Source organism: Anoplophora glabripennis, unplaced genomic scaffold (assembly GCF_000390285.2).
Source record: "Anoplophora glabripennis isolate ALB-LARVAE unplaced genomic scaffold, Agla_2.0 scaffold16, whole genome shotgun sequence".
Lineage (NCBI taxonomy): Eukaryota > Metazoa > Arthropoda > Insecta > Coleoptera > Cerambycidae > Anoplophora > Anoplophora glabripennis.
In genome coordinates, this window is record NW_019416253.1 from 677,069 (window position 1) to 702,916 (window position 25,848).

Consider the following 25,848-nt stretch of genomic DNA (forward strand, 5'->3'; position numbering starts at 1 on the left):
TTATTTCAGCAATGGGTTAATATTTCGAGGATTAACATGAACTACCAAGATATTGTCCAATATTTTATCATTTATTTGGAAAATATTACACTCTACTGACGTGCTCAATGTTATATCTCCAATACGAAGCATTTTTTGACACTATTGTAGCAACTTTTTGTTATTTTCGAAACGGAATCATGATAAGTACACATAATAATTAATTTATTTTTTTTTGCTAATAAACGGTTTTAACGCAAAAAAGTAAGAGGTAAAAGTTTTGAAATAAACCAGGCTATAGATACGTATTTTTGGAATATCGATTTTTGTCAAACAAAAAAGTTATTGGGGCATTTCACGCCAAATTCCTTTCGATTTGGCTGAAACTTTTTTATTGTTTTCTACCCCATAGAAAACCTCTGACAATTTTTTTAAATTTTTTCACCTAACCCAAAAAGATGAATTTTTGAAAAAAATAGCTTTATCAAAAATTGAGTTACCGGGAATAATTTTTTTTCAAAATTAGTGTTTTTAAATGCACTTTTTGAAAAAAAAATAGATCAAAATTATCTGGACCTATTTCAGTTTTTTTTCAATTTTCGAAAAAAAGTAACGAAAATTTCTCGATGAATCATTTTTGAAATTTTATTTTTTTTTTATAAAAAACTGACAATTTTTATAAATCCACAAATTTTTGACAATTTTTATAAATCCACAAATTTTTTCAGTGGTTTTTCGTTTTCTATTTTTTTTATCGATTGAAAAAAATTTTTTTTTTCAAATTTAGCTTGTTTCACAAACCATTTTGAAAATTTTTGAAAATGTATATAGAATTCCAAAACAAAAAATTTATTCTATGCAGCGATTGATGACAATTTTAAAGTCAAAAGAGGAAATTTTCGAAATGATTTATTCCAGTTCAAATGCGTTGCATGTTTTTTTTAAGCGCACTGTTCGTCCAAAAATGAACCAAATAACAAATTTTTTTCATTTTCCTTGTTTTCGAAAAAAATACAAAAGTTATTCAAAACGATCTTCTATTTTTTTCTTAACTTTTTCAAAAATAATCGATTTTTTTCCTGTTTGCCACTTTTTCTTTCATAAATTTTATTTTAATTTTGGGATTCTATATACATTTTCAAAAATTTTCAAAATGGTGTGAAATAAGCTAAATTTGAAAAAAAAATTTTTTTCAATCAGTAATAAAAATAGAAAACGAAAAAACCACTGAAAAAATTTGAGGATTTATAAAAAATGTCAGTTTTTTTATAAGAAAAAAAATTAAATTGTAATCATCGAGAAATTTTCGTTTTTTTTTCGAAAATTGAAAAAGAAAACAGTGAAGGTAGGTCCAGATAATTTTGATCTATTTTTTTTCAAAAAGTACATTTAAAAACAAATATTTTGAAAAAAAACGTCCCGATAACTCAATTTTTGAAAAAGTTACGATTTTAAAAAGTAGCTATTTTTCCAAAAATTCATAACTTTTTTGAGTTGGGTGAAAAAATTTGAAAAAATTCTCAGGTTTTCAATGGGGTAGAAAACAATAAAAATGTTTCACCCAAATTGAAAGGGGTCAGGGTTAAAAGTGATTGATTTGGCGTGGAATGCCCCTATTGCAAAAAATAACTTATTTCAACCCTCTCCAAGGGGAAGAAATTTTCATAATATTGTTGAGAAGTTACACACACGCATTAGTAGAAAAGTTGTGTAAAATTTGAATATTATAACTCTTTTGGTTTTCAAATTCCATATATTTTTTAAAACTTTGTGGATGGACGTTTTACTAAGGTCATTTTTATGCAAAACGTGTTCTTTTCAACATGTGTCATTTGTGCTACCTCTTTTTAAAACACCCTGTATAAATAAGTATCTACCTCGTTATACTTAAACGAATACAGACAAATAATTAAGTAATTGCTATAACTGACCATAAATTTTCACAGAAAAAAATGATTATTTTTTAATAAAGTCTGCATGTATTTACAAAATCGTAAATGAAAGAATTATGTGCAATACAGCGAAATGGTAACAAAAACTAGTATTTTGAAACGTACATGGCATAAGTATGAGAATTTTTATCCTTGTCCATTTTCTACAAACCGGAATTTCGATAGATGCAATATGATGGGATTCATTCAGTAACTGTCGCTGGAAGCAATGAAATCTGGCTTGATATGTTTTCGATGCCTTTTCAATCTCGAATGATGACCTCGCCATGGTAGAATAAAGATGAAAATCGCTTTGTTTCTGAAATTTTATTGCCTGCGGAGGCAATTAAAAACCTCAAGTCTAATTTAATTAAGACGAACATCGGAATTTTATTGGTTCGTGTATTGTTGGAATAATTTCTTTTGTTTGTACTGGGTTGCTATCTGATCAAACTCGATTTGTAAAAATTGCAAATTATTAATGAATCAGCTTATATTTCCAACACAGCAACTAATTTCTTCATAAAACTCATGTAAACTTCGATTAAATTAAGAATTAAAATGCAATTTGTAACTGCTACTGATGTAGTTGATTAAAAGTAAATAGCGATAAAAAGGTACTGCATTCCTAACTATTAATATTGCAGGAAACAACTATTCATGTTCTAACTATCATTGAATTATACCAACAATGTCTAGCGAATAGCTAGCAACAAATAATTAACCAAAACGAAAATTAAACATGTCTAAATATAATTAATATAAAAACACATACCGGAATACATTAAAATTGTTAAATAATACAATCATTCAAAGAATATCCTGTATTCTTGCTGTTCTTTTGTCACCTTTGACAAAGACTAATTGCGTAGAAAACACCTACGGCAGAAAGACCTTTTTGTATTCACATTTTACTTAGCATTGTCTCATCAGGTGGGTACTTTGCGGAAAGAAATTAGAATTTGTTTGAATTAGCTTCATACCTATCAATTAAAATAAAGTAAAAGGATATTTATGCATTCATTATATCATTTTTGGGATTTTTAATCGGTTGTGGCAGGATATTGCGTAAACTGTAATCAAGACATGTTGGTATCCATGTTTGTTTTTTATTTAACAAGTACCACGTTTTGTCTTACGACTTCAACTACGTTTCACTTTTGAAACTGGGCTTCCTGCTTGTGTGTTAGTGGTTTATTTTTGTAATACACTAGTTCACATGATGTTTTGAACACATAATTTACCACCTCCTACACCAATAATAGGTACATAATGTAGTTATATTTCACATCATATTTTGATCCCCATCTAGCATATTCTATTTTAGTATATTTTTCGTTATCAATAATGGCTTGGATAATTGGATTTCCGGTTACGTTTTTTGACGAGTTATAAATTTTTGTCATAAAAGATAATTGAAGAATTCTATCTGATGAAGTTTACCTACGCATATTTTTTATATAAATATTCTTAAATCTCTCGCTTTGTTTAAATTTTAATGAAGAAAACATAGTTTATATTGCACTGAATATACAGGGTTAAAATTCACCAAAGAATACGAGGTTTCATTTTTGGTCACCATGTGTGAATCACCCTGTATAAGGAAGTCAACAACATAGTTAAAATGGTTTCTATTTTTATAACTTAAATTTAACCTTATAAATAAAAGAATAAATCAAGTCTTGCGTAATTCCCTTTTGATGTCATTCTCCACGGAACTAATTTTAAATCAGGTTATTTTTCCAAAAATATAAACGGCAACCCATACGTTACCCATTGTACAATATTGCCTTGGCATTGGCATTCCCTATATCCAATATTGTCATCGCAAAGCATTTATACGTTCCTATAAATCTACTGGAATAAACAAATTTAACCTATTCAAGCAATAAATACTATCGAAGTTATGTAATACTTTACATAAGTCATATGTTTATCTTTACATATTTATGTGTTTGTAAACTAACTATCTACTTTTAGCTTTTATTTGTATAAACGCTGTTTATAAATAAGAATCCGCTAAAAGTGTAAATATTGTTATTTTTCCGCCAGGCAAGACGACAGTGTTGTGTTTAGTGACCTAGATCTAAATAATTAAGTGATGATACCTCGGTAAAAGTAGATCAGTTGGTGGCATAGGTATTTCGTTGTAAACGTGTCTGCTAAGCAGTTGTAATAGTGCCAGCAACGAAATAGAAATAAAAATGTTGTATTGTTAAATTGAGTAACTTCTATTTATAAATCTGCATATTTTGAAACAATCGTGACACATGTTTAAGCTGAATGAACTTGACACTTCTAAATTATAAAGGTCAGATTGTGAAGATTATAACGAAAATATTAGAGATAGTGTATGTTCTTGTTTTATAGAATTTTCTGAGAAAATGCAAGATAATACATTTTATTATCTTAATTACTTACCCAGCTTATCTATCTATTTGATATTATAACACAAAAGCCGATCTAATTACGTGATTAATTACAACATTTGTAATTCCACGTTTTGCTTTTAATTTCTCCGAAACAAAGTAAATTGCCTGATAAAAATACAAGCTGAACAAATATATACATGGGGATAAAGCGCAATTTTAAAAATATTACATATCATTTTTAATCCCATAATGCCTGACAAATACCTCATGTCATTATTCGACATTTCTCTAGCAATAGAAAAATGATTAGGTCGTATAATTATAATAAATTAAAATAATGAGATAACCTGTGTGCTGTCGTATATGTACTTTGCAAATTAACTCACGCGTACATCACGCATGCCATGACTAAAAATATTGGTCGCTACTTAACGTATAATCGCTGATGTGCATGTAAATTTTTACGCTTATTACAATACGTAACTGTATTAGATGAAGCAATAGCTGAAGAAAAAGCAAATCGTTAATATTTTTTAAATCCTTTATAGAATAATTCTCTCAAATTCTTAACTTCTACGTTTCGCCGTATATCTAGCTCTTCCAAGCATATGGTTTTTGTTTAGCGGGACCATAAATCTTTACCCAGGTCAATATCACCGCAAAAAAAAAAAATTCGTTTGAAGTTGAAACCGCGATGAAAACATTGAGTGTAACGAGTTTAACTGTAATTAATAATAATTTCGATATATTTTCCAACAGAATTTTTGGTTTAAATAACTTACAATTATTATGATTAGTTCTTGATGCAATAATTTCTACATGAATTATCTTAACGTGAAACAGTAATTTCCTTCCAATCTTGAGATTTAACTTCACTGAAAACTAGCATTTACGATTTTATGGATTATAAAACTTTCCCCCCTGAATTTGAAAGTTAATCAAAACTTCATTAAAGTATTATTACTACATGTATCATATAATTTGCTTAATAAATAAATTTTAATTTACTTATTAAGCAAATTATTAACCGGTTGTTGATGAAACAGATTTAGAATTTAAAAATAAAGATTTACATGTCCAATGACAGCATCTCATTTTAAATATTTACGATTGTTTAAAAAAGGAAGAAAATGAAAAATCAGATAATGAAATTATAAATAGAATTTACATATTAACTAAAGTTTCGGTGTCCACAGTTTTTCGTGTTATATAAAATTGTTTGTGTTTGAAACTCTTGTTCTTGAAATTTCCAAAAACTGTTGTCGAAAATTTTGTGCGCACAAAATATGAATAAAATGGTTTTTACGCAAAAAAATAAATCACGGCTCAAACCAGTGGCGTAGATATGAAGTATATCAGTTAAATTTTCCGAAAAAGTAGCACACCGACGGAAACAAACGTATTTTTGAAATGCAAATATTATTTTGAACGAAACTGTTATCTCAACATTTCAAGATCAAACATTTATAGAAGAGAATATTCTTAAACTTTCAACAGTCGTAGTTATACACCCCTTATCATTTTTGGCAGGCCTATTAATTTTTTATATTGACGCATGTATGTCAAACTATTCCTGTCTGTATGTATCATTTTTTTACTATTTTATTTCTATATTATCACAATAAGTGCTTATTTATACCAAAATGAAACAATATTATAATATACAGGGTGTTTCTGAAATAAGTGGGTATTATCAAAAGGATAACAGCGGACGGGAAAATAAATAATTTTTATTATGCAGCCAGTGGTCTTAGTGTTACATGTTTCAGAAAATGAATCAAGAATTATTACGCGAAACTTAGTCGTACCCTGAATCGTCTCATTTCACAGATCAACTGTTTACAACGCAGTAATTAAGTCAAGATAATTGTGGTTATTTGCACGGCGTGGTCGCAGACTATTCTTACGTTTTACGTTGCTTTATTTCAAAATGCCCTATTCAAATAAAGAATTAGCGGATATAGTATTAATGTGCGGAAAGTGCGAATATAATTTAAACATGACTAGTCGTTTGTATGCGAATCATTACTGTTAAAAATAACAAAGGAATCATAGAACAGTGTGAATAGAGTGAACCCAATGTTTGAAGGTCGTGGACAAGAGATACCGCAAATTGCCTTAAAAAGGGGTAAAACATTTTATATTTTGCTGAGGAAAACCTAAGCCGCAGTACCCCCGACATTCGAAGTGAAATGAGCCTTTCAAATAATACTTCGTGGTGTGTAGGAACAATTACTGTATGCTTAACATGTACAACGCGTGTAGGTTTTAACTACAAATGTTTTCAACTTTATTCTAATTCTACTAATTCTTATGACAGAAGCTTATTCACCTCATGATCGTACAAACGTATTAAATGGAACCTTGTAGATATTAACTGAGGCAAAACCTCGGGCATTCCTTATTATGAACCCCATTTTTTTGTATAGTGAAGTTAATATGCTCTATAAAATTTAAATTTGTTTTCAAAAGTAACACCTAGATCTTTAAAAATGATACTGATGCTGTATAGTGGTACCGTTTTTTTTATTTATTTTGCTCGTAAAGCTCCTGACTTTACACTTATATGTATATTTATAGGAAGATTGTTTTACAACACCAAATATTCATTTCTGAAAGTACTAATATATGCAACTGCAATCGTCAGTGGAGTTAAATTGAAGGTGTATAGTTTTATATCGTCAGCAACAGAATAAGTCACTAATATCGTAACATCTGTGATATTATTAATAGAGATGTTAAATGGTAACGGTCCGAGTATTGAGCCCTGTGGTATGCCTCTGTGTTCTTTAATTGATATCATCTGGATTTCAAAGGGAATTACGATATTAGAGGTAGTACCATTTGAAATTTGATACAGGATGTTAGTAATACTCCCTGTTAATGACGGTAACTCTTCACCTGTTTGAATTATTTTGAACATTGCTTTCGAAAACGCCTTTTATATGAATGTATGTGAAATGTACTTACATAAGGATTTTTTTTCCAAAAAAAAAGGTAAGGGTGTTAACCGGACTATATGATCAGTGCGACGTACGTGTTTGTTATTTGTCAGCAGCTTTCCGGCGGTTCACTTTTTTTCCTAGCGACAACGACGGGACATTCGCAAATTAATTATTGCTAACGGGCGGTGACGGCTCGGAAAGAAGTTCTAGAGAGAACAATAAAGGAAATACAACTAAATATCCTCTTCCGCTACAATGGCCTTCCGGGATAAACTTGATACGTCCATCCTTTACTTCATTTATTTTATGACAATAACTCTTGGACGTAGGATGAGCGCGAGAACGATTTGTCAGCGGGGACTTCAGAATTCATCCGTCGGCCGGGGAAAAAACAATTTTCGCCGAGTGCGAAATATTTTTTCCCGCGAAGTTTACTTAGATTTCCCGGATGTATCCGTTTAATCTCCTTCTAATAACACCTACCTGTTATTTTAGGATTATACAAAATTAGAAGACGGGCGACTCTAAATTTCGTAATTTTGAATAACAGCACTCGACAGGGAGATGTTATTTTTAGGCTTCAGTCAATTTCGGAGGCGCCTCTTTGATGGATTCAAGTGTCGCTACTTTTAACATTATTTTTGTACAGAATTGAATATTCATTGATGTTATACCAGGCGTTTACACAACTGATACAGAGAGCTCGTCAGATGATTAATTTAATTAAAATGGATTTCTTAAAATATTTATCGAGTTGTAAATTATCTACGCGAGGTAAAGCGTATTCATAGATCACATTTAAATTTTTTTCTTTAACGAGGAATGCTAGAGACACGAAACTTGGTATGAGCATCCTACTAATAAAGAGACAACTTTTCAATATTTTTTCGATCATGACGTATTTTATAAAGGAGTGACACAGTCAACCCCATTGCAATATTTTATATGAAGCAAATTATTTATTGGGAATAATGATTTATTGGGCAACTTTTTTACCTCTTGTAATTTTTCGATAAAACCTATAGTTTTTTAATAAAAAAAATTAGATGCGTCATCGTTCACTAAAGGGGAAATTGTGAAAATTTGTAAAAATAAAGTAGGCGGATGTCATAACAAATAAATTGTTATTTATCATATTAATAAATTGACACTTTCTGTCAACCAACAATTAGTACCAATCGATTAATTTATTATCAGAATAATTATGGCAAATAATATTTATACCAGAATATGTCGGCATGCTCCAGGTGTTTTTCGAATCCAGAAAAAATAGTAACGTTGCAGTAAGATTATACCACCAAAGACATCCAAACAGACCGATTTCTCATAGACAAACATTGGCCTCGGTGGAAAGAAGGCTTCGTGAAACTGGTAAAATCCAGCCCAATCGTGATGGTGCCGGAAGAAGGCGCATTGCCCGAACTGTTGAAACTGAGGAAGCTATACCGGAACATCTAAACCAAGACTGGTACAAGCACAAGACAAATGTTCAGGCAACTGCAAGTATCTCACAGTTTTGTGTGGAATGTAGCTCATGAAAATCTTTTATACACTTTTCACCATCAACCCGAGCAAGAATTGAATGACCCTGATTTACCTAACCGCGTGGATTTTTGTCAATGGTACATTAATATTTCCAGGCATGACTTAAATTTCCTAATGAATATACTTTTCACCGATGAAGCAAATTTTCCTAGAGTAGGTGCAGTAAACTTTCATAACGTTCATTGATGGTCGGAAGAAAATACTCATGAAATATTTGTTTCAAAATGTCAACATAATTTCAATTTAAACACAGCGATTATGCCATGTTAACATAAAAATCTACCCGTTTATGTGATGTTAAAACGTCATTTGCCCAAGTATGATAGAGTCCCCTTAAAAACGTATGTAAACGATATTTGTCTAGACTAAGCTTGTTAGCATATTTTTTATTTCATATTAATGGAAAGTGGTTTTTAGATTTACATGCAAATATATTTAGGAATTATGTTAATTTGACTGAACTTAATTACCTTGATCTGAAGCGGTGTGTGTAGTTGAATTTATTTTACATTGATAACATCATAAGAGCCATAACTATATATTTACAACTATATAAAAAAACTAGCGTACTGTCAAAACAGTATTAAAGAGTAAAAGTCAGCACAAAAAAAATAATAAAGAATTTTAAACTTATTGAATAATTAGGTAATAAGCTTTTCGAAATATAAATGAAAGTGAGCATGAATATGAACGATGTTTAAATGAAATGATGAACTGATAAATCTGGAAGAAAAATACAAAATGTTGTCCACATTTTTTAATGAAACTTTTCAGATTATCTGTGCTATATTTCATGTATGTACTACCAAGTTAAGTCTTAAGACTTTTTAATCAAAGATATAGGTACATTTTCTCAAAGCTGAAAGAAAACGACCACTAACAGGACATAAGTTAAAGTAAATAGTAGATCATCCTCTGGGTTTTCTGCTTGGGGGGTTATCTCTATAGAATACTGCTTGCTCTGATGTTACAGTCACAATGACAATTAATTGTCAACACGTGTGCTATATTTACATGGCCTGTTCTAATCTGCTCGAGCTGATAGCATTTCGTATATTTTTCGACAGTTCTATTTCATTGAAAACCACATTTGAATAATACATTATCGCAGGGTTATCTACAAAAGAAAATACAAACAATACGATTTAACCTGGTTAAAACGCTGACGAAATATATAATCCACCCTTTTCTGATGACATTTATTTATACCTGCCAACATGTCACATACGCACAGGTAAATATTTTGCTTTGTGCACATAAATTTGGGCGAATATCTTTGTAACCCCTACAAATATCATACAAGCGATAATACTAATTAAGTATAAACATGTTTGCCAACGTAATAATATTATTGTTGAGTAAAATCTTTTTATTATGCTAATTTATACGCCAGGTCAACCGAAGTCGTAATTTGTTTTATTTAACAATTCTGTATGTTACAAGAGAAGCAGAGGCTACTGCTGAAAATAAATTATTCGTAAATTAGACGAATAAGTTAAAAATGCACTAGTGTTATACGGATAAGTAAGATGATAAGCAAGAGAGAATTTATGAAGAAAGTAGAAACAGGAAAGGTTTAATGAACTGGGGAAATACGTTAATTTACTAAAAACATCAGCGGCTGTCAAGGACTAAGTAATTGGTAGGTACCTAGCTTTTACCATCATTATTTGTATAATAGTAATTAGTAAATTAAATGTTTTTCGTAACACGACAACTTATCGAACGAAACCTACGAGGTCTGTAGAGAAAATAACAAAACTTCATTTTTTAAAAAGTTATTATTATCTTTATACATTCAAGCAATATTAGCTTCATTTGAAATGACCTTTAAAGTCTGTAACGAATTTGCTTTGATGTCATCAAGTCAGCATATGTTGGTCCATTTAGTTGTCCTTCAAAGAAATAGAGACCCACAAGTACATCGCTTATTATGCCAGCCCAAACATTTACCGAGAACCGATGTTGAAAATGAGTTTCCCTAATCGCGTGAGGATTTTCATCGGCCCATATGTGCATATTATGGAAATTCACTTCATCACGGGTAAATATCGCCTCATCTGTTACAGAAACATAAGCAGGAAGGTCTACTTGATTGCCGTAAAAACCATTTGCAAAAACGCATTCGTTGATCATAATCCGGGGGTAAAATCTGTTGAACTGGTTGCAGATGAAAGGGGTGCAACAGCTGGCGCCTTAAGATGGGATGTACGGTACGAGATGAGGTTCCTACTTGTTGTGGGAGTCGTCGAGTACTAATTCTGGGGTCTTCGTGAAGATTTTCCAACACTGCATCTTCAACATTAAGGTTCACTAGCTGACCACATCCTTCTCCTCGAGGAATAACACTTCGTGTATCTCGCAGTCGCTGAACGCACTGTAGTATTGTATTTGCACATGGGGGGTGACATTACGGCCATTGTTCCCGGTACAACCTAGTCGCCGCGAGCGCATTTTCTGCGGTTGCACCATACACTAACACCATATCGACACGTTCGGAAATAGTAAATGCATTGTTTTCTCGTTTTTTTTTAAAACTCGTTTGTGCACAAACTAAAAAATTAAGCAAAGTGAGAAATAAGAATATCGTTTTTAATGTAATCGGCACGTTATTTTTATTTTTTACTTCTTTATATAAATTACACTGTCACTATCGTGGAACTACAAAATAAAAACTTTTGTCTGGAATCCTTCACTTTTTAACACTGATGGTCGATGGACGATGCTTAATATTTGGTAATTATGCGAATAATGAATTCAATACAAATACAAAATCAGTTGACTGCACAAATTTGTTGACAATGTAACCTAACCTTCTTTTATTATTACTAGTATTAGATTATACCGACTTAAATTAGAAGGTTGCACTAGGTCGCATAAAAACATTTCCAAAGTTTTTAATAAATATCACAGGGTTGACCTTCATTTTCGTTGAATAAATGAACTTTAATTTACAAAAAAAAACGCGAAAATATAACTTTTTCGTATAAGACTTTTCTCTCTCTCTCTATTACAAATATCAGGAAGCTGTAGTTTAATTTTTGTATATTATACACGCCACACCCTGTATACAGTTAATAGCTAAAAGCTCTAGAATAAAAAATCACTGTTTGATGCTATTTTGCACTCTTGAAGATTTGTTTTCAATAAATATACTTTGGTCAGAATAAGACAGTAAAAAATAATTACCAAGTTTGTAGCAACTTGAATATTTAAACGAGAAATTTTACGCATTAATTTGTTTATTGTCGAATTCTGTGGCAAAACAATCTTTTCTACGGTTAATAATACAGTTTAAGCATTAAAATAGAATTACTAAAGAACTTTCTGTGTCTTATGCGTTTCTTTTGCAGAGAATCAAAATTTCAACCTTGACTTTTACTTCGCGGATCTCTAATGAAGCATAAATGGATTTTAATGCTGACATCCTTTCTATTGAAGACGAACTAGACCAACCAGTACTAGCGGTATAACCTGATTATATCAGAATCCACCAGTACTTAAATGTTACGTTGGCAACGTCTGCTGATGTAACGTTATTAGATAATACAGTTAAAACATTTTTAATAGATGTCTCCTATTAATTAGATTAGGTTCAGCAATTAGTTCGATGTAATGGAATTTTCCTTATCATCATTTTCTTTGATATATATTTACTATCTCGAGAATTAATTGTAGACTATTATTTGATTTCTGTTTTAATTACACACTTTTCATTATTTCGCTCTTGGAAAATGGCTTGAAAAAATCTTTAAAATGCAGAAATAGATTACTTGGTTTATCGAAGTTAAATTTCGTAGTTTGTTAAATTTCTTGCAGTTTTGTGAAAATATTTGACAGAATACTTAACGAATTAGATGATTTTTAATAATACAACGGTTATTGTTTAATCTCTTTTTTGAGACATTACGTGACTGTATACAAACAAACTATTAATCGCCTGTGTTAAAGATGATTAAGGCACGGTTGAATATACGAACTTTCCTTGTTTGGAACTAATGGACCACATACAATTAACGCTTTATTATTTTGAAATGATTCTCTTCCTGTGAGAAACTTTGTTGTTCTCAAAGTTAGCACACCTTAATACGTTTAATTTGGAAAGTTTTGTAATGGTAATTATTCCTAACAAGCAATTTTAAGTGATTTTCCTTAAAATAACACACATTACCTACCTATCTATTAACAAGTAAACTCATACAAAGGTCATACGATGCATTAAGAGTTCTGCATACTCGCAAATATTGTATCGATTACAATACAAAGAAAATCTTATCTTTATAATAACATTCCTTATCGAATTGTACATACAATAAACATTCAATCTTTCACTGCGAAAAATTAAAGGAATCATTGTATTTCAACATTTTTACAGTTTATATGGATTTACTTGTTCTATCATGGTCTTACTAAAAGTTCGATCCGTTGTCGAATAGTTAAATGTGCAACATTTTTTTATTGAATGGTGTATGAATCACTATTGAATTTGTAATAAATGTTATTGGGCATAAATGTTAGGAGCTGTTTTAAAAGAACAGAACTAAATAAACAAATAAGTGAATAACTGGGCTTAGTTCTTAATAAATGATTGGTTGTATTTCATAGCGTTATTATTTTATGTAGATTCAGCTGACGGTGTGATTCTGGGTTCCTGCGGTAGAGACGAGAGTCTTATTTCAGTAGTCTAGTGAATACGTTCGCAGCGATTACTTATTAAAATCCTACTAATTAAAGTACGTCATTAGGGCAGATCTGTCTCTATAAATAAGGTGTTATTATTATTATTGTTATTGTGTTACTACTGAATGAATGACTGGTGACGAGAGTGGATGGTAAGGCCGAGAGGTAGTCGTGGCCCAGGGGCGCCGTATCCAGGGGCTGAGCCGAGTGATACGAGAATGAATGGTGAGGCCGAGGGCATTAGCCAAGGGGCGCCGTATCCAGGGGCTGAGCCGAGAGATACGAGGATAAAAGAAGTGAGCGTATGTGTGTGTAGTTTTGATTACAGGTGTTCCAGATGCATGCACAACCTACATCGGGATGCTTATTCGAGTGACCACCAGATAGGACAGGGAGGGACGAGGCGGGGCGCCCCCGGTGAGTGTAAACCATAATTAGTTACGTATTAAGAACATACAGCAGTACTTGTTTGTTACATATCACGAGTGATTGCCAGGAACCCCGATCACATCTCATCTGCCCATTGTTGCCTCTTGACAGTCTGACAACATGTTTACGTACTACACCCGTAAGGTAATCTAATAATTACTTGTAAATAAGCTCCACTTGAAAACATACACCTAACATAAATAAGTTTAAAAGTTTTATAAAAAACATATTATTAACTGAGCAGATAAAAATATTTAGATTTCCTACTTTTTCCTTATTTTTTCCTGTGAAATATAATAGTTTTTTTTTAATTTAAAATAACTTTTTATTTATTTTTATTTATCTTACCTACTAATTATCAGTTTCGAACCTAAGCAACTTCAATTAGTTGTTAAAAAAGCTCATCTTTAATTAAAGCGAATTATTCTATAAAATAACTTCGTTATTTAGCAAATTACAGTCATTAGCACCGTTTTTGTCTTCGACGGAAGTAACCAGACGCTCTCCGCGTTGTACAATTCCATGAAAATAACGACGAGTGTTTGGATTACGTCAATGAGTATTGATGTTCAGGAAAGCAGCAGAAATTGCTTTTTGTAGGAGGTAGTAAACGGAACCCCGGTGACAGTTAATTTTATTCAAAAGCTAGACACAAAAGAATGCCAAATGAACCCGGCAAATCCGTGTAGGATTTATTTGCCGAAATGGACGAAAATGTCCGCCAACAATGCACCACTTTACCTGCTAAGTGTATCTGAAGGGCACACCATTTGAATAAATTCGTCACGAGTAATGACGTCAAACGGAAGTTTCGATATAAAAAAAATTAAGATGTAATTAGGATCTTGGTATCAACGTGTAGAAAAGAAGCGACATTCTTAAAAAAATTCGAAGATGTTTAATAATAAGGTAGTAAAAAATATATTTATTCTGACAATGATATGGTATAACTGATATACAGGACGTCCCAATATTCCGTGTACGTACATGGAGCTACCACAGTTATTTGCGATTAAAATAAACAGATTTAACTAAACCTACCTCTATTCTAAGTTGCTTCGTTTAGTAAGTAGAGGGCACTTAAGTTGACATTTTTTTTTTTTAATAACATACGAATGTAAAGATTTTATTGAAATTTGGTACACTAATACTTCCATATAAATGTCGATTTATGAAATGCTTAACGAAGTAATTGGATTAACAGAACTGTGGAAAACACCCTCTTAAAATACTTCAAATTATACAGGGTGTTTCAAAAAGACCTCCCGTAAATCCAGGGGGTGATAGTACGACAAAAAAATAAGAAATATTTGTCTTTATAAATTATATGTTTATCCCCTCTTGTTTTCGAGATACAGAGTGACAAAATAAATTTTTTTAAATAAAATTTTTATGAAAATTTCCATAAGGTGCGAAATATTTTTATGAAATTTGGTATTCCGGGGTTTTTAAGGACGCTAAATACGCTGGTCTAATTATTTTTTGGATATTTCATAGAGGGCGCTACATTCCTATTACATTTTAGGTTCTAATTTTTGTAAGGTTAGTTTTTTTACCATTCGGGCTCCAATTTCTAATGTACAATTTTATTTTCTAAAAATAATGTACTCTTGTTAGAACTTCCTAATGTGGACGGTTTTCGAGAAATAAGGCTTTTATTTGATCAAAATGTGAAGTACTTGATAATTCGCCACCATTAGTAAAAATAGCTTTGATAAAATCTTACACGGTGTTTGAAAGTTATTGGAAAAAACAATATTTTTTGTCAATTTTGATGCCTTCTAGCGGCTAAATGGGGCTATTTGGGACAAAGATAAATTTAGTTGAATCTGCTTGTAAAGTTTCATGTACACGGAAAATTAGGACACTCTGTACAATGCAAATGAAAAAGGACGTATAAATTTCAAATAAAACATGTGTTTATTTTCAAACATGCGTTATTCTAACAAACATTTCGTGATAACTAGCATTAAAACTGAGAAAAGGAAAAAATAGTAATTAGTTCCTCCAGGAAAAATTATAGCAGCAACTTCTTGTGACCTTACCGTACGATCACATTATATTCTTCGCGTTTATTATACAAATTAGAAGTCCCTTACCGTGAAGTGATTAATTTGAGCCAGGGTACAAATAATTAATAGTTTTCCCCAGCCTAATGTAGGTAATTATGTTACAATACGAAAGCACTTGCAAAGACCGTACATGTCATAATACAAAGATATTAATTTCCATATATCACATAGCGGGGAGTGAAAAAGTCGCTTTTTTGCTGTAATTTATTTAGTTCTGTACGTTTCATGTAGGCGTAATGTAAGGCATAAGTAAAATATTCAAATTAACATTTCCTTTGTTCTTGGTTTGAACTGATTTAAATGTTGATAAAGCCTCAAATGTTGCGTACTGGTTCAGTGGTCACTGTTTTATTGTTACGGAACAATCTGTCACAGTGAGGTTTTCCAACTTCAAACAAACGCAGAAATATTAATAGATTTAAAATGAAAAGGAATAAATTATTCCAGGCACATAAGTTCTGTATTGTCAAGCACATACAAATGTCTTTGTTCATTTCTGAATTAATAAAATAAAAAAATAATAATACACTCCGCAAAAATATTAAGGGTAAAAAAAAATTATTTGCATTATTTTTCTCACAATTTCGCGAATTTCGAATATCGAAAAAAAAATTCAAAATTTTTTTGCGTTAATTTCTTTATAATATCACATTGAATATACCTATCAAATACCGAAAAAAAAAATTTTCTTACAAAATTTGAAATTTTGAATTTTTTTTATTTAAAACATTCAGGAATTTATATTTTTACACGCAACGCTATACGATTTATTGATCCTTTTTTCGAAAGTTCTCAGCTTAAAAAAAAAAAAATTTCAAAACTACCATTTTTTTATTAAAAAAAATCTAATTTTATAAATTTTTTTTCGACTTCTGAAATATTTAATTTGAAATTATAAAAATATCAAGAAAATTTAAAAAATTTAAATTTATTTCAAAATTGAATTTTTAGGTACTATTTCAAACTTTTGAAATTTTTTTTTCGATTTTTGATGAAAATTGTGAGAAAAATAACGCAAACCAATTTTTTTTCTCCTTTAATTTTATATAAAAATGACGATTTATTAACTTTTTTCGACATTTGAAATATTCAATGTGAAATTATAAAAATTAAAAAAAATTTTTTTTTCAAAATTGAATTTTTAGGTATTTCAAAATTTTGAATTTTTTTTTTCGAGTTTTGATGAGTATTTAACACGAAATTGTGAGAAAAATAACGCAAACCAATTTTTTTCTCCTTTAATTTTTTATAAAAATAATTTATTATTTTTTTTACATTTGAAGTATTCAATGAAATTATAAAAATAACGCAAATGAAATTTGAAAAATTTAATTTCTTTTTCGATTTTTGATGTCTAACTCGAAATTGTGAGAAAAATAACCCAAACCAATTTTTTTTCTCCTTTCATTTATTATTAAAATGACTATATATTATCTTTTTTTTCGACATTTGAAATATTCAATGAAATTATAAAAATAAAACAAATTTGAAAAATTAATTTTTTTTTCAAGATTGAATTTTTAGGTATTTCAAAATTTTGAATTTTGTTTTCGATTTTTGATGAGTATTAAACTCGAAATTGTGAGAAAAATAACGCAAACCAATTTTTTTTCTCCTTTAATTTTTTATAAAAATGACGATTTATTAATTTTTTTTCGACATTTGAAATATTCGATGTGAAATTATAAAAATAACAAAAAAATTTGAAAAATTTAATTTTTTTTCAAAATTGAATTTTTAGGTAGGTATTTCAAAAATTTGAATTTTTTTTCTTCGATGTTTGATGAGTATTTAACGCGAAATTGTGAGAAAACTAACGCAAACGAATTTTTTTGTTCCTTTTTTATAAACTAACGATTCAGGAAAGAAAAACTATTCGACCGAACGATTTCAAAATTTACAGGCCTCATGGGCATATATTGAGCTAAAAAAACCTAGAAATATTGTTACTTTTCGCAATATTTGCAAAGTAGTAGTTGATTTTCCAAAACAGCAGAAAAAGTAACTGCAATTTTTTCAAAATAATGCCGAGTATAATTTTTTTTCTCAAACATACCAAAATAACCTTGAAGAGGACTGAAGAAATAAAAAAGTTTGTAAAATTTTTGCCTTGCAAAATTTCAAAACTAGAATCTTCAAGCCTTCAAGTTGTTTTTTCTATTTTCTTGATACGACCATAATTCACGAAATTACAGCCTTTTAAGAATCACTAAAAAAATTTGGAAATCTTTATGCTTCCTTAATTTTTATGCTGAGTGTATAATAAATAATACATGCTCAGTAATATCAGTCCGGGAAACATACTATTCTAACTATAGCAAAATTTTTTACCATTCTATTTTTTCTATGTAGAACAATTTACTTTACCTCAGGAAACAAGTTTATTATGAAAATATTTACTTTGTCATTTTTATTCTCGCTTTGGATCCAGTCCATTGTATATCGCACTATTATAAAGCTTCACAGTCATTGTTCTATTATGTTAAACTGATTAGTGTAGTGTTTGTTTAGGTGCTCACTATAAAATATGTAGGTATATGAATAACACCTTTGTTTAATTTGTGTTTTTAGTCAATGTTTACATTTCTGTCTGATCATAGTTGATCTCTCATGATTTCCTGTAAATATTCATCGAATACTCATTATTTTTAATTAAACAGGGAATTTCTTAGCGTCGTGGGTCCAAACGCGATTTATAAAATTTGTAATAACTATTTTTGTCCAATAATTGCATGGTTATCTTTCAAAATTTTCTTCCCAGTCTTAATTTTCTGTCCAAGACAATCTCCGAATCATCCATCAGCTACTTTGTCGCTCTTTCAACCTCCAAAAGGCTTCAAAGTAGTGACATCAGCGCCACAATCTGCTAAGAAAGTATATGTATCTGAATTTTCCTTGAGTAAACAGAACAGAACTTGTTAACTCCGTTGATCTCAGTATTGCAATTAAATCTATGCATACATATGCTTTTGGAATTCCAAAGGCAAGTTCTGTAAAAATTTCTGTCATGTTAGAGTATCTTAATTCTTGAGAATAATGTAGTTCCATATCAATTCCATCTCATATCTTGTGTTTATCTTTTTTACTTCAGTTTGGAATATAGCTGTGTTTTGAGCCTAGGGCTTGCACCAAATATTCCTGCTCCAGTTTTATTGTCAGTTCTGTATTGCAGACTGATATACCAATGTGATCATCGCAGCTTTGTTGAATACTGTAGGGTTTCTCAAAGTTCAACTTGGAAATACATAACCACTGTTCATCTTAAGCAGAGGACTGATTTATTCTTTGTCCTTGGTCTGTTCCAAACACCAGTGCCATTATTCCTGCTTCTGCTTTGATGAAAACATCTAAAGGAGTAATATGTAGTCATTATTTTTATCGCAGCAAGTGTATCATTTGTGCGTGTAATCTTGGCATCTTTACTTGTACCTTAAAAAGACTGTTAATTTTTGAGTAAAAGTCATTCATTTTATTAATACACAGGTACAATACATTTCTGTTCACAAATGTAATTCCTCCTCAACCACCGTTTTTATGATGTTGCGACCGTCGAATCTACGGCAACCTCGCGGGTAGCTTTGATGCCTTTGTGAGGCAATATTTGGCAGTGCCCTATTTCCCGACACAATGTGGCGAACAGCCGCAGAACACCAGTCGTGTTTAAATTAACGTGACTGGACAAATGTAAAATCTAATTTTATTGGTATTGAAATGGAATGTCCGCATGGGACACACAATACAGTTGAATTTACGTCGAATTTAAAACGTAAATGTTTAGTACATTTGCATGGGAGGATTGAATATATTTCGTACTGGATAAATAAAATACTGGACGTATACAATTAACGGAATATTTATGGGGATTGTTTCTCTTAAAGCGCGTTTATCGCGTGATATTAGTTAAAAATGATAATTGAACTGCGCTTCACAAAAACGTTCGATATTGGTAAATGTAGGTTGATTCAAGTGCATTTCGCTGTTTGTAATTTTTTTTGTGGCAGTGGTTTTAATCCTGCATTTTCAATTAGTTCGTCTAAAATCTACGTTTTTTATTCAGCAAAAAATTCAATGGAAAGTACAATATTTAATTGAAATGTGTGGTTATGAAGGAACTTTTTATATACACTTTTTTTTCACTAAAAAATAATAAAAACTAAAAAATGTCCGTCTGCAAGGGTATTGCAGTTATATTTTTTGGGATACGTTAGGAGTTTTTGAAGATACCTTATTCATATTTTATTTATTCGACTTAGGATATCTGGCCTTTGATTATACAGCCACACACAAAAAAAGGTAGTCTGTACTTTTCATGCAACATATGGTATCAGTAGTATTTTTGCCTCCTGATCAGAATTGAGCTATCACAAACAGGTCAAAAATAGCAAAAATTCACGAAAAAGTGCTAGGAAAACTAGTTAAGTTAAGTCCCTGCCGAACGTGAATTAGCGGTCAGAATTGATGGTTCTTTTTCTAACCTCAAAATAACGGTCAATTAAGGCCACACATATCACGAATTTTCAAAAAATAACAAATTCGCGCCAAATTTGGTATACGGGGGTTTTCGGGGTCGCTGATCACGAATCCGACATCAGATTTACAAAATTCAACCCGTGAATAGATCTTTTACAGAAAAATGAACAAGATATAGCCGAAAAAAAGTAGATTAACACCTGATTGGGTACTCAGGTTATAAAGTAAAATATTACAAAATGAGTTTCGCAATTCTGACCTCGAATACGTAATCAGCGACCCCGAAAACCCCCGTATACCAAATTTGTTGCGATTCTGTTATTACGTATTTGGTCGGCCATTTTGGATCCGCCATCTTGAATTTTGCAAAATTGATCTCGGATCCGTAGTCAGCGACCCCGAAAACCCATGTAAGGTAAGGTAAAAAATATTTATTGTGCATAGTTATAAGACAATATACAACCTATACACAAAAGGACTAGACACAGATAACTGATAATTAGCCTACCCCTCAGAAAGTCAAGTAACTTACACATATTAAAAGCAATAATATAAATAAATTATAAAGTGTTATTAAAACAATGTAAAAAAACAGTATAACTTACATATACATACACAACACTCATACATGCTTGTGCAATAAACATACAAATACGTAGTATAGTCAGACTCACACTCGCACACACACGCATATTATATTAATACTAATATTAAGTCAAAAATTAAAAAGCTAAAACTAAAAAACAGCAGCATTCGTGGAGTTATCGTTTTCCATGACCAACTCACGAATGCGTTTCTTAATCAGAGCAGCATTACGGAGTGTTAAGTACTGAGGCACCAGTACATTATTTAATATCATACTTGCTAAATAGGTAAATGAACATCTAAAATATTCAGTTCGATGACGCATTATTTGCAAATAGTGTAAATTACGAAGCTGACGATCATGTACATCATGTCGCCAAACCAACTTCTCATAAAGATAGTCAGGAGTTGTATTACACAGTATCTTATTTACAAAAACACAAAAATGAACATAACGTCTCTCACTGAGTCTTAATTTACCGAACTGTCTAATAAAGGGAGTAACATGGTGAAGAAAGGGTATATATGTGACAAAACGCATGCACCAATTTTGATTTTTTTGCAGTTTAAATTTATCAGCATTTGTAAGTAAAGGACCATAAACATAATCACAGTAATTTAGATGAGACAGAACTAAGGATTCGACCAATACTAATTTAATGTCAGAGCTCAAATAACGTTTTAAAGGCGCTATTTGCTTAAAGGAGATGAACGCCTTCTTACATAATTCACTAACATGTCGTGAGAATTTCAGGTCATTATCAAATACAAGACCCAGATTCTTTACTGAACTACAGTTTTCCAAAGGACAATTGTCAATATAAACAGCAAAATCCCCCAACTGTCTAGTTTTTTGATAAGTACCGATAACCAGGTTTTTACATTTATTTGGGTTAAGCATTAGAGCATTTTTATCGCATAACTCCTTAATCCGATGCAAGTCAGAATATCATGTATACCAAATACGATTCTATTATTTTTTAAAATTTGGTCGGCCATCTTGGATCCGCCATCTTGAATTTTGCAAAATTGACCTCGGATCTGTGATCAGCGGCCCCGAAACCCCCCGTGTACCAAATTTGGGAGAATCTATTATTTTTTGAAAATTCGTGATATCCGACCTTAATTGACCCGTTTTTTTGAGGTTAGAAAAAGAACCATCAATTCTGACCGCTAATTCACGTTCGGCAGGGTCTTAACTATATAAATGAACATTTGAACATAGAAAAAAAAATTTTTCTAGTTTTCCTAGCACTTTTTCGTGAATTTTTGCTATTTTTTACCTGTTTTTTGAGGTTAGGAAATTTCGCCATGCTAATGAAGCTTTTGGGCTGAAATTTTTACCACTTATTAAGGGTGCAAAAAGCCTCTAACATCCTGAATTACAAGTGTCTGCGATGAAAATTGCATTAATTATTAGCAATTGAAAAAAGCGGACATTTTCGACCATTTTTGAGCTCTTGCGCATAAACAAATTATCGGAATTTAATCGGACTTGTCTTATTTTACAGATTTATTTAATACCTACCTTTTTTGTATAAACCTTTTTTCTCTATGAATAAAAGTTTTTTTACGCGAGTCAAAAAACCACTTTTCCATAACTTTGACCACTGTTAAAACAAAGTTTCCCAACTAGTCTCGAGTAGATTTTTTGATATTTTGTTTATAACACGTTTCGGAACAATATTCCGCAGAGAAACTTCTAATAGTATTTTTTTCCCGAAAAAAAGCTATAATGACTGGCCTATTGAGGAAGTAAAAAAATTAAATTGAAAATTAGAAAAAGAAACAGTTTTCAGTTTCAAGAAATAATCTTTGCTCGATATTTGAAATAATCAATGTAAAATTCTAAAAAGAGGACGCACAAAAATTTCAAATATTTTTGAAAAATTTGATTTCTATTCAAAATTGATTTTTTTTTTCGGTATTTGATGAATATTTAACCCGGAATTGCGAGTTAAATAACGCAAAAAAATTTGTTTCATCTTAATCACCTGCTCCCTTAATTTTTTATAAAACTTTGACGATTCAGGAAAGGAAAACGTTTAAAACGATCGTTTTCAAAATTCACAGGCTCCATTGGCATGAATTGAGTTAAAAAAAACCTACAAACATTGGTACTTTTCGCAATATTTACAAAGTAGTCGTTGATTTTCCAAAACAGCATAAAAATCCATTTTTTGGACTTTTTCAAATTATACTGCTGAGTATATACAGGGTGCCGCGCTTAAATGTGACTGTAGAAACTTTGTTTTTTTGACCGATTTCAAATTTTTTTTTTTTTTTTGGGATGTAGGATAAAAAAACTCTATCTAACTGTAATGCTGCCGTTTTTATTAATGCAATTCACGGCCAACTAGGATGCGTTTTTTTGACGTCAAAACCGCTAATTGGTATTAGCGATTTTTTTTACAAAAAACAGATTATGTATTCTCGTTCAGCATGCCTTAAAATGTCTTATCACCAAGTTTCATCATCAAATTCGATACATCTTCAGAAAAAAAATTGCAAAATTTTTGCCTTGCATTATTTCTTTTCATTGTACCGAGAAAAATTGTTCACATCAAGATTTCAAAAATAGAATCTTCAAGCTTCAAGCCGCTCTTTTTTTTCTCGATACAACCATTATTCACGAAGTTACAGCTTTTCAAAGATAACTAAAAAAAATTTTTAATTTTTCTGCTGCTTTAATGTTTTTGCTGAGATTATATATTATATGCTTTTTCAAACAAAATAAATATTTTTTTTTATTACCTGAAGTTCTTATTCAGTAACTTGGATTCATTTTTGGGGATATTCAACGATTTTGGAATAGTTTTGTTTTTGGAATATACTGGAAGCGCTAGCTATATCCTATATAAATAACAAAGTCGTTTACACGTTGACGAAGAAAGTCAGATCTGAGCAATTAATAATGGGCAAGGTAGTTCCTGTTATCGAATAACATGCGAAAAGCCAATTTAACAGTAATGGGGTTAAAATCGTTAGTCAAGTTACAGTATACTAAGCATCAACTTATATGTGTTTTATACAAACATAGACCAACCGTTTCCTGTAACAAAATACCTAACAGAGCTTTTAATTCTTTAATTTCCAAGACAATTTAACTTTTTAAGATATTCAAATAGTTCACTTCTAGTTGAAAACGGAACTTTTTACGGTCCTAGGAAAGTTTTGATCCCAGGAAAGTTCTGGATATGGTCGCAGGTACGTAAAATAAGAGTTTCATGACGAAATATTCTAATGAAAAAATAATCTCCCTAATGCCCTAAGTATAGTATAATATGCTTATGCAACCCCTTGTTTATACCTTTTTTTTTAAACAATTCTCATGTCTAAAATTGCTGCCTTAAGCGTATCATTATACAAGAAATAAGTTGTCACAGGCTAAATACGGTTCGTGAGCCAGTATTATTCTACATTTCAAATTATATTACTTTCGTGCAATTAGTCAAATCGATGTTAAACTCGCATGACACAATCTAGAGCTCGTATAACTTACTTACGTCTGCAAGTTGGGACTTGCAAGTATAAACGCTTTTCTCACGTGTCATTCTTAGGGAGGTATATCGGGGTCCGAGGGAAGTGAGGAGCGCAGGGGGTGTCCTTTGCTTTTCTTATGGGACTAAAGCCCGCTGCCAATTTGAAAAAATTAAATTCTATTGAAATTATTTGGGATAAACATTATCTATATAGCAAAGAAATCTACTCATATGCATATAGCATACATATTGACTAATTAAAAACATAAAAATATCATATTTAAGTAGTTTTAAATTATATTTAATGAACGCATAAAGACTATGTAGATGTGGCAACAGCGCTAATAATTGACTAGCAGTTGTACACACTGCGAATTTACAGACCTCGTACATCGGAGATATTGCGCGTCAAATTCGGGTAAAGATGCGTACGGGTTCAAAAATGTATTGTGTGTAAACTATGTACAATATAATAATTATATATAGCAAATATATCGTATTATCCTCGCGAAGATTTGTATCCTTTATTTAAAATCCGTAAATCATATGAACTGGTAAAACAACGAGAATTATATTAATTTAGTTCTAAACAAATGAAATGTCACTCGCGCCCATCTCTCGTCCAAGTCGAAGAAAATGTTGGATGCAATTTTGAAGGTTCTGTGATAGATATTACATTATTACTCACTGTTCGTGTTTTTAATCTCTATTTCAGTAATGTTACAAAAGTTTTGCAACTATAACTAATTTTTTAGATATAAAGTTTGCTGAGAAATATTTATGTTCCTTTGTTATTCTGTACAAATGCTTTTATCTCAATTATTACTAATTATATTAATCAAGTAAAGAAAACTTTATGTAACCCTAAATATTGCTGGGTAATGATTACGATGTTTTTATAAACCATTAAATATATTAAAAGGATTTATCAACTGCCATATAAACCTATGTTAAAATGAACAACTTTCAACAACAATATCTCAAAATTTAGATTAAAAAAAAATCACGCACAGAGGGGTAATGGGACTGGGTAATACGCTATATAAATTTCAAGTACATCTGTACATTTGAGTAAACCCGATATACCTCATTAAGCAGGCAAATGAATACTAATATCGACTAGGATTAGTATTAGAATGTTTTAGTATTAGAAAAATTTTCTCCACGCCATCGTTTGAATTAAGCTAACGACAGTCCAATTTGTGCGGGTGCTCGTCACTGGGATACCGCAAATTTTAATTTCTGATTGTTGTAAGGCCGTTTCTCCCGTTTTAACAAATAATATAAAGCCATTTTTTTATTAGCCGAGTGCGCTTTAATGAGGTTTCGTGACTTTCGCAATTTGCGGTGCTCCCCCT

General features: G+C 31.0%; 1 protein-coding gene across 1 annotated transcript in view; it reads right to left on the reverse strand.

Annotated features, from left to right (window-relative positions):
* Nucleotides 1–25,848, reverse strand: part of LOC108914190 — a 231,498-nt gene that overhangs the window by 79,641 nt on the left and 126,009 nt on the right. The gene's annotated exons all lie outside the window — the stretch shown is intronic.